We start from the raw sequence: 11,065 nt of genomic DNA, 5'->3' as shown, positions 1-11,065 counted from the left end.
GAAACACGGTACTCAGAATACTTACAAGGATGAATAGAGAAAGTATGTAAAGCACTTAACATACATAACCTACTGTGACACAGAGTAAGCACTCAATAAAAAAGGAGGTATTATGGCTTATCATTATGTACAATACAAGACAAAGTACATGCTCTCTAGTTGAACATTCTAGCTTAATAAAGTCCTCCAAGTGTAGTCTGATTTCATTCTAATTCCAGCCCTTAAACATCCAGCTGTAATAGGTTTTACACTTTCTCAGATTGAAATGCACAAAATGCCTACATACATTTTTTCTATTTTCATCTGGAAAAGAAATCTATGTGAACCCATGAACTAATGAACATCTGTTGATCTTGCCCAAACTACTCATTAGTGTTAAAATACTAATACTAAAAACTGACATATAAACAGTGGTTATACATAAAACATTTTGTGTCATTTTCTGCTGGCTATTGAACTTATTAAAATCTGGCTCAACTTTTCTGTAATGTGTAATTATAAGATAAAAATGTAATTAATTCTTAACATAATACAATGTGAAAATAATATGTGCATATTTACAAAATGCACTCTACTGAATGATAATCTAATGAAAGATACATTTTAGGTACTGTTTAAAAATCTAGGCCATGTAAAAACTTTGCAAAGCTCTAAAAGTGTTAATAAAATATAAGTTTCAAATGAACTATAAATTTAAAATAAAAATTTATGGTAACCATATAAGCAGCAAATATTAAAGAAACTGTATTTTCAGTGATGTGTAAACACTAAATTGCATTCCTTTGGTCACATGATATATCTGCTTCTATTATATTGATAAAGAAGTAACGCCTATGAACAAACAGAAGTGTCTATACAAATTTGTAAAGAAAGAGGGCTGATTTATTGAGTAAACACAAAAAAGTACATCTGGATAAGTGGCCTTAAAGGCACTGCAAATTTAAGATGAGCTTTTAGATGGGATTTGAGGTAGTTGTTCACCTAATTTATTGACTTATTCTAAAACAATAGTAAAACATCTCCAGAATCATACCACACATATTCCTGAATGGTTGCAGCTTAATATGAGGTGTTACCGTAACTTTGAAGATACTTGTTTACATTTTAAGAATAAATATGCTAGAAAATGGGAGTTTGTAATACCTGCAGACATTTATCCACAATGAGATACTCTACAGAGCTAAGCATCAAGTCTCTGCAGGGTTAGGCTCATCCTCTCCCACTGAGGTTAGACAAGGCAGCCCAGTTGGGGAACGGATTCCATAGACAGGCAACAGCTTTAGGAACAGAGCCTGTTCCACTTGTTTGGGACCCACATGGAGACTGAGCTCCATATCTTCTACATATGTGTCAGGGGTCTCTGTCCAGCCCATGTATGCTCTTTGGTTGGTGGCTCAGTCTCTGAGAGTCCCAATGGTTCAGGTTAGTTGACTCCATTGGCTATCCTGTGGAGTCCCTATCCCCTTTAGGGCCCCCAATCCTCCCCCCAACTCTTCTGTAAGAGACCCTGAGCTCCATCTAATGTTTGACTGAAGTGTTTCTGCGTCTTTTTTAGAAAACATTAGGAAGTCAAAGAATGTTCTAATAGTTTGAGGTATGGGTAGGAGAAGCCAAGTAGCTCTGGAAGTATAACTAGAGCCACAACTACTGGTTCAGCTTTATCAAGATGACAACCTTCCTTAGTGTTTATCAAGATATAGTACTAAGACTTCATGGGCAGAGCTGATGGGAGGAAAGTCAGTGGGGAGCCTAGCTGGGATTGGTGAAGCCCTGGGCAAGAAGCTGGATGAAAGGAACTTCAACAATGCTTATGTGGTCCTTGGTCAGTTTCTGGTGCTAAAGAAAGATGAAGACTAAAATACATGTGTTGCCAATGCCAAGCAGTCCCAGGACTGCTTTGCTTTAGATGCCTTCAAGACTGGTGTGATGCCTTCTTGTAACATTCTCTGAGGACCCCTTTTCAGTCCTCCTAGCCACAGCATCGAGCCTCCAGAGTCCACAGACAGGTGGGGCTCCTGCCTATACTTGATGAAGGAAAAGATTCACACTCACCTCCTCTGGGGTGTTTTGGGAGTTTTCTCCCCTCAGCATTTCAACCTTTTTGGAATTCTTGTCCTTGCATGTCTAGTCCTTGTGTAGCCCCCTGCAGTTCTATGGCAATAGTTATCAGCTTTCATGAATGAGTTCTTATCCCTTTTCTCCCTCATTTCAAGATCTGTTGGATGCCCTTTGGCTCTATCTTGGGAGCAAGGCAGTCACTGTCCTTATAAAGATTTTTAGATTAATAAAGTCAGTGATCTTCAAAAGAAAAAGAATACAATAAAATAAAATCCTGCTAAATATGTAAAGGATTTGGGAATTACAAGAACTTTAAACAGATAATGTACTGGAACAGTTTCTTTAGAATTGAAGATGGAGCCTGGAGAGATAATTTGACAGTTAAAAGCACAGACAGTGCTTTCTAAAGGACTCAGGCTCAATTGCCCGCCCCCATATGCCACCTCACAGCCATTGTTACTCTAGTATCCCATGGTGAACAAATATGCACTCAGGCAGAAGACTCATACACTTAAAAATTATAAAAGTAGTGAAGAGGGCCCATTCTGTTTGTGAGAATGGGATTGATTGCATTTATGGACTCTTGCATTGCAGTCTACATTAGACAAGTATCTCCTTTCTGTCAATGGTTTTCTCTGTAGTTGTTTTCCTTTGTGTACTAGGGGCCTCTACTGGCCACACTTAATATTTGCATTGTGTATAGTAGACAGGTCCTTCCTTCAAGTTCCATGACTTTCCAGATGGTACTCCTGTTTTAGCTCATTGATGTCTCTCAGATACATTGAACATGTAGCAAGAAACCACAGCAATCAGATGGGTATGGGCAGAGAACTTGTCTTCATACTTTTAACACATCCTGCATATTAATTACCCTGTTTGAGGGATTCAGCTGTGCATGCCATGTCCATTTCTGGAACTTCAGAGGCATTGAGCTCTATAGCAGTAAAAGAAGATAGGAAGTTCCAGAGTGGAATCCATCTATTGGCTTCAGGCTCAGAGCTATCATCAAACTCTAATTGATCTGTTCATATAAATGGAAAGCTAGGCTACCTCTGTCAAACACTTCTTAGGTGAATACAACCTGTCATCTATACCCTTTGGCTAATCTGAATTTGTTGTTCTTGCTATGCACAGCTACACCTCTGAGACACCCCTCACCTGAAGACTGTGGCATGCCAAATTGAGGCTTCCTCTCTGGGCCATTGCTCACACAAGAGCTGTGGCTTCTTCACCTATAGGTATTTTCTGATTTCAGGCCTCTGAGGTACCTCAATTTTGAACAATAGGTTCTCCCTCCAGACAGTGCCCAACTGCTGCTCTAAGTCATATAATGTGGCAAAATGATGCACCTTGCCAATGTGACCTGTCCTCTGGAGGAACCACTGCTCCATCAAAATCCACAGCTGAATTTGAGGATTGATGGGGTTGTGGGCTTATCCTGATGTAGGACTGCCCATCTTTTTTCTGGCTCATCTCTTGGAAGGGCCTTCTGCTTCCCCCTCCCTATGCCAGTGAACTGTTCGGCTACACTGTGCTCAGCTTACTACTTCTCTGCAACTTTCATCTTTTTTTTCCTACTTATTTACAATACTTCTTCACTTCTTCCATGAAGATCTGAAGCTATTTTGCTATTTCTCTCTTTTGGAATATAGCATATTTTTTTTCTTGGTCTGGTTGTTCTTTACTAGCTCACAAAAGGGTCAGTCCCTAGTCTGCCATCTTATTCAGAAGTTCAAGATCCAAGATCTTTGAGATGTAAAACTAGTTCTGCCAATGCCTTTATTATGCTTTGCTTATTCTTACCAAGTGAAGATAAGCTCACTGTATATTAGGCTGGCATCTTATTCATTATTGCATTCCAACATTTTCAAATGTCTTGAACTTAGTATGTATTATATAGTAACTTGTTAAAATGAATCAAACTGACCAGACCTGTTCTGTAATCTTCAGTATACATATATTAAATCCCTTTGTAAATTGTACTTCCTTGTAAGGGTTCATGTGACTCGCCTTTTTCTTAAGTAATGTCTTTAAACACAGGTTCATTTTTCTAAGCCCCGTCTTAATGAAAAGGGATAAACCCCTAGATAATCTAAGTCCTATTTCTACCGTTTCCTAGAATGTAACAACTGAATTCTTGGCATTTTTCCTTTGGAACAATATAAAAATGAAATAAATATTTCATTTCACTAAAATATTCATTGCTAGCAGGGGAAGGCAGCACAGACATATGTAGCAGAAACAAACTATATGGAAATTTTAATTTGCTGACAATTATTGACAAAGTAGATACTCAAGCATATAATCACGAGTTGGCAGTATATAACCATTATTTACAATTAGAAGCTGTTTAAATGGTTATTTATTCATTATTTTATCAAGAATAAAAACAGACAGCGAACCGCCGGTGGCTCGGCCCTTAAGGCTCCCGCCCGCAGAGGGCGCCCCGTCTCTTGGTGCGCCGGTTCGAGTCCCGCTGTCTCTCCCGTCTTCCCGCGTCATCTCGTGGGAAAAAAAAAAAAAAAAAAACAGACTAAAATCATAAACAGTGTAATACATTGAAAATCTCTATGAGGCGAAATTATAGTATTTACTCTATAATTTTATCCAACTTGAAAGCTGTAATTTCTTTATTCTCCAGATCACTTTTATTGATAAGAATAGAACTATCAGTAATTGATTGCCTACTCTGTGTTATATACCACAAAGACTGTGTCAATGTCTCATTACACCCTGGAGCACTCTTAGCAGTTACTTTTATAGGTTATGGAGCCAAACTATAGAAAGAAAGAATTATTTTCCCTACATTCTAACCATAAAATACAAATGTGAATGTTTAGGCTCAATTTTATTTGATAGAACAAAGATTTCCAGATTCTTTCAGAGTTTCTAATGCAATATGTATAGAATGGAGTTGAGAGGTTGTATTTTACCAGTGTTTGATTATGCTGATATTGCTGTTCTGGCAATCCTACTGACAAAATTATTGCTTCCAGAAATCTAAGTATGAAAAAATCTTAAGCCACTTCATGTTGAACATTCTACATTGGGGAACAAGGCTCACTGTTGTGCCACAGATGAATTATAGATACTTAGAGACCTGATTGGGTAGAACCTATATAAACTGGTCGTTTTGGTTTGTAATAGCCTTGTTATTTACTTCCATTCTATTACACAGATGTTATTTCATGAGAGTGAAGAGCACTGATCTAGTTAATCTGGTCATTTGATGTCTGGAGCTTTACCACAAAAACTATCTAACAGATGTTTACATTGTTTCTGCTTTAATGCCTTCAGAGATGGGGAGCTCATTCACCTGTGAAGGAAGAATTGAGTTTTATTTTTAGACTGCTTTAACCTGAATATTAGAAAACTCTTCCTCTAGAGTTGGAGGAAGGGAACATAGATGCGAAAATCCCTAAATTACAGCTTGTCAGTTCAAATTGCAGAAAGTTTACATGATTTTTTGAGCAAGTCCATCATTTTACTTCAGGAATGTTATTTTTAGTGTGTAACAAATTATCCTTGAAATCTAACAACTGCAAACAGCTCACACTTGTTATCTCACAATTTATCTAGGTCAGGAATCTAGATACAGCTTAGGTCCACTGTTACTGTAACTTTCAGGCAGAGACACATATCTGTCTTTTGTATTGGTTGGGCTATACACATTTTGAGGCTCAATTTTTGCCAAATTCTGCTTCCAAGTCCACATTGTTGTTAGCATGATTCAGCCACTCACAGACTGTTTGGCTAGGCTACCTCAGATCTCTGCACGTTGTTCAGCAAAGGATGTCCTCTGTCTTCTGGTCTCTGCCAAATAAACCCAAATTGAAATGAATTTCATCTAAGCCTAAGAACTAGAAAGTGATCAGAGAGATTCTAGTAGTAAAAGGAAGTTGTGATCTTTGGTAACCTAATCTTAGTTATGATTTCCCATTACTTTCAAATTTGTAGAAGAAAGTTATTAAGTCTAATCCAAATTCAATTGGTTGTGATTACACAAAGAAGTGAATACTAGCAAGCAGGTTAGTCTAGCTACTAACCTAGATCCTTTAATACTTCTTGAAGTTATACCTGGCACATCCTCAAAGAGATAGGCTTTCAACACCTTGTATTAAACTGTACAAATACTAAGTTACATGTGGTAGCCTGAGATGACGTGTGGAAGACACTTTTAGCTTCTCACATAGAATCTGTCTTTTTATTTTTCCTTACTAGAAGGTATTTGATTTTATTCAAGGCAGCGATACATCTAGATGAATGTCTTTGTTCCCTTTGAAGCTCAGGAGATGGCCATATGATCAGTCCTTGTCATTAAATATAAAAAAAAATTGATAACCATTTCTTAGAATGCTTTAGTTTTCTACCATAACTGTGGCTTTTATGGTTAGAGTTCAAACAACCATAGTGTAAGCATGTGGGTAATGTTACTACCTCTGACCCTGGTATAACTTATTCTATGACTTATTTTAGCAATAGCAAAATGAGAAGACTCCATATAGTTGGCTTTCTTATTTGTTGCTGCTGAAAATATGGCTGCTACATAGTCTTCAAGCAGACACAAGCAGATAGGTTTTCCATTTTATCTTGTTTTTATTAATATCTTTATGTGGTATATAAAATAATAGGTTTAATTATGACCCTTCCATCCCCTAAATAGTCCTCTTTCTACTTTCATGTCATATATAAACATACATACATTCGCATATAGATTCATATGTGAGAGAAAACCTGCAGTTAGTTTGTCTTTATTGTCCATAGCTATTATTCCCTTGTTCCTTTCTCTCTTTGATCTTCTTTAGTTTTCCTTCTGCTTTAATATTACACACAAACACACACACAGACACTCATATAAAAATATGTAAAACATGATATTATCTTCCTGATTCTGGCCCATTTCAGTTAACATGATGATTTATTTTCTGGCAAATGACATAATTTCATTCTTATTTATGGGTGAATAAAACTCCATTAAGTATATATATACTGTATTTTTCAATCTATTGTATTGATGTACATATAGGCTGATTTCATATACATATATAAGCAAGCATCTCAGTGGTATGTCAACTTAGATTCCTTCAAATATATACCCGGGAGTATTATGGTTGGACTTTAATGTATTTCTATTTTTACTTTCCTGATGAATCCATATAGTGATTTCCACTGTAACTGTATCATATTCTATTCTGGAATAGCCATGATTATCCACTCACATTCTGATAAATAAACAAAGGATTAATAAGAAGTCATGTTATGTCCTGTAAGCCAAGATTTAGGGGGGCTGAAGAATGAGGATTGTGGTTTTTGAGGAGGCAAGTTCATCTTAATAAAAAGAGAAAGGTTAAGAAACAGAATCGTAAGCTGGGTCACACGTTTAAAATGGTTGCAGTCAGCAACCCTGGCAGTCCTGAAAGCTGACATTCTCCAACGGGCTCTGCTGCACTAGCCTCAAGATGTGTTTCTTGTTCAGTGACAGGAACAATTTGGTGGCAGCTGTGGCTGTGGCTGGTGGAGGCCTAGCAGACACTGGTTTACCTATCACATATAAATAAATCCAGGAGATGACATCAAACCTGAACAATATTGACTTGTAGCTGGCAGCTGAAGAAGAGACCGCTTCTGTTACAGGATGTGACGGCTCACATCCACACGTTCAGTGACTGCTGTCTGAGAGCTGTGGGTATTATTCAGCTTGGTGCCACCTCCTGTTATTTTGGAGACAATGCAGTCTGATTATTCTGAGAAATGAATTTGACAAGCTTTTGCTGAAGCTTGCAAGAGTGATCCTGAGGCTTGCATAAGGAACACGCTAATCTGCCAACCGTAGGTTTCACATATTTTCAGCCTGCTCAGCTGACCGCCATTAGAAAACAATGCTGCCTTTGGATTCAAGATCTCTGTATGGATCGCCAGAACTTGAAGTGTATCTGTGATGAGCTGCACTTCAGGGGATCGAAAGGCACTACTGGCACTCAGGCCCACTTCCAGTAGTTATTTGAGGGAGATCGACAGAAGGTGAAGCAGCTGAACAAGTTCAGTGACAGAAAGGCAAGACTTAAGAGTGCTTTCATCATCACAAGGCAGACTTCTACATGAAAGTGAACATTGAAGTGTTGTCTGTGCTGGTTATCTTAGTGGCATCAGTACACAAGATTTGCATTGACATAAGCCTCCTAGTGAACCTGAAGGAGATGGAGAAGCAGTTTGTGAAACAATAGAGTTGCTCAAGTGCAATGTCATACAAGCAGAACCCCATGTACTCTGAACTTTGCTGCATCTTGACCGTTCACCTCATGGCCCCTATCTTGGACCTACTACAGACAGCTTCTGTGTGATGGTTTGAACACACATTGGGTAATAGCACAACCCACAGGTCTGTTTGGCAGAAGCATTTCTCACTGAAGATGCTATACTAAATACTGTACAGAACATTTTTGAAGGATTAATGGTATACCTCAAAGTAACTGAAAGGCAGCTCTTGCCAAATGAAAGACGCATTCGGCAAGAGCTGCCTTTCATGGCCACAAAGAACAATATCATGGCTATGATCAAAGCTGGGGCAGCTGACGGGACTGTCATAAGAAAATAAGAGTGCTTTCCCAGCAGGCAACTACCATGGTTAAGCAGGAAGGAGCCTCACAAAATGCATTCAGGCAGATGCCTTCTTCAACCCAGTTCACTCAGAGCATTTGTTGGACCCCTCTTCTTTAACGTGTGGAGCACCACAGCAGATTTCTAGAAGAGAAAGTGCATCCCCAGCTAAATCTCTATGAAAATGTAGTGGAGAGGAAGGCAGGAAAGCAGAGCTATGTCTGTACAGCAGAACAGAATTAAGGAAAATAATTGAGAGTTTGCTAATTATATTGTTGAGAAATGAGAGAGAAAGAGAGAATAGAATTGAGAATGAGCAAATATTTCAAGAGAAGATAACATATCATTTAATGTAAGAAAGAGTGAGTGAAAAAATCAAAATGGTTTACAGTTAGTTAATACATGATTAAGTTCTAAAAATTGGCAAACATGGGACTCTATCATTAGAATATCTCCCCTTTTGTTTCCATCAGTAGTTTTTTTTTAAAAAAATAATGTAATATTTTATTAATTCTTTGAGAACATCATATTCACCCTTATTCCTTCCCACAACTCATTTCTCATATCCACTCTTCCTCAGTTCCCCTTCCTCCACTTTGTGCCCCACCCCTTTTGTTATTTCAGAAGATGCTGTCTTACAGCCGATGTCCTCCTCTTCTGATCCTTATGATCTTTCAGCTTCATCTTCTCCAATATTCCCTGAGCCTTAACGTATAGAGGTTCTGTTGTTGATGTATCCGTTGGGGCTGAAGACTCTACAGTCAATTGTTCTCTGCATTTGACCAATTATGGAATTCTGTGGTAATTCCAATCTACTGCATGACAGAAGCTTCTTTGATAATATGAGAGTGCCACTTATTAATGGATATAAAGACAAGAATTTTAAAAATGTTTAAGAATTATACTCCTTTAGGGAAGAGGCAGTAGTAGGTTCTATAGGTTCCATGGAGCCTATCAACTATAAGTATACAGTGCCAAGCATGCAGTCCCTACTATTAAGCAGGTCTTAAGTTCAATTAAGTGGCTGTAGAGTAAAGTGCCACTACTGTAACATTCAGAATCTTTTAACATGATGGTCCTTGTTCTTAAAATTGGCAAACAGGTTCAAAGGTTTAGGCTAGGACGGTTTATTGCTTTTTCTCCTTGGCAGCTTGCATGGCTTCTTTGGATAATATGAGATAGTCCTTTCAGACCAAAACCAGATCAATTTCTCAAAGTCTTGTACCTGAAGTGTACAGTGTTCATATCTTAAGTATGTGGTGTTCCCTGAGGACTGTTAACTTTCCTACTATAGGTAGGAACTGCAGCAAAAGCTTTCAAGAGAGACAAACAGCAATGCATGAGGAATTTAGTTTCTCTGTAGCCTTGGCATCACTTGGTGTTATCCCCAATTTTTATTTTAGCTTTTCTGATAGATATGTAGCAATATATCATTGTGGCATTAATTTGCATTTTCTAGGTGCTTAGTTGTCATCAATGCATCCCCACCAGTGAAATGTCTTTTCATGTTATTTTTCCATTTTTCACTTGAAATTCTTTTTACACATGAAGTTCAAGGGTTCTTTGTACATTCTAGATTTTAATTCTTGTTGAATATGTGGTTTTCAAATTTTTTTATTCTACAGGTTATGGTTTCATCTTTCACAAAAAATCAATTTCAATAGGGTTCATCTTATCAATAAACCCTATTGAACCTTTTTCTTGTTTATGCTTTGGCAATCAAATTGAAAGTTGTTTGGCTAGCTTTATAGCTTGTATATTATCTTCTTTAATATAAAACTTTTGTTGGTCCTAGTGGGTCCCAGTTACTCCCTGTTTGGGGCAGGTGTTGCTTTCTCCTTATCTAAGATACTGCCTGAATTAGAGCTCCTGGAAGGCCCGCTTCCTCTGGGTTCTGTGAGACTGGGGGCAGAGCTGCCACCCAGGATCTGCTCAGTGCTTGAGCCCAGACCAGAAGGAACCAGTGCTCTGAGGCCCCTCATTTATTAATGACTCTAGTTTTCTGAGTGTAATCTAAATTACAACCCAAAGAGATGAAATTCTGTTTACCAATGAACATCTACTGGCTTCAGCATTATTTGTTGAAAGATCATTCTTCTTTCATTTAATCATTTTTGTACTTTTGTCAAAATCTATTCAAGCATATTTTGTTCACTATTCTGTTCCATTGATCTTTACGTTTAGAATTTTCCCACTGTCATATATAGTCTTGTTTATTGTAAGTAACTACCTAATGGTTATTGAAATCAGATAGTCATTCTTCTCCTTTTTCTCTTTTGAAATACTTTTAGATATTCTCCCATTCCTTTTCTAAATACATTTTAGAATTATCTTGTTTTTATCAAAATATTTCTGATGTTTTATATTATTCTCATTGAGCCTATATATCAATTTTGAAAGGATTGATACT

At 37.6% G+C, this 11,065-nt stretch overlaps 1 pseudogene; it reads left to right on the top strand.

The window, feature by feature from the left end:
- The first annotated feature begins 7,517 nt into the window (after positions 1 to 7,517).
- Positions 7,518 to 8,898, top strand: LOC117694959 (adenylosuccinate lyase pseudogene; annotated as a pseudogene).
- The last annotated feature ends 2,167 nt before the right edge of the window (positions 8,899 to 11,065 follow it).

This window comes from Arvicanthis niloticus, chromosome X (genome assembly GCF_011762505.2).
Source record: "Arvicanthis niloticus isolate mArvNil1 chromosome X, mArvNil1.pat.X, whole genome shotgun sequence".
Lineage (NCBI taxonomy): Eukaryota > Metazoa > Chordata > Mammalia > Rodentia > Muridae > Arvicanthis > Arvicanthis niloticus.
This window is presented reverse-complemented; position numbering and strand designations above follow the sequence as displayed.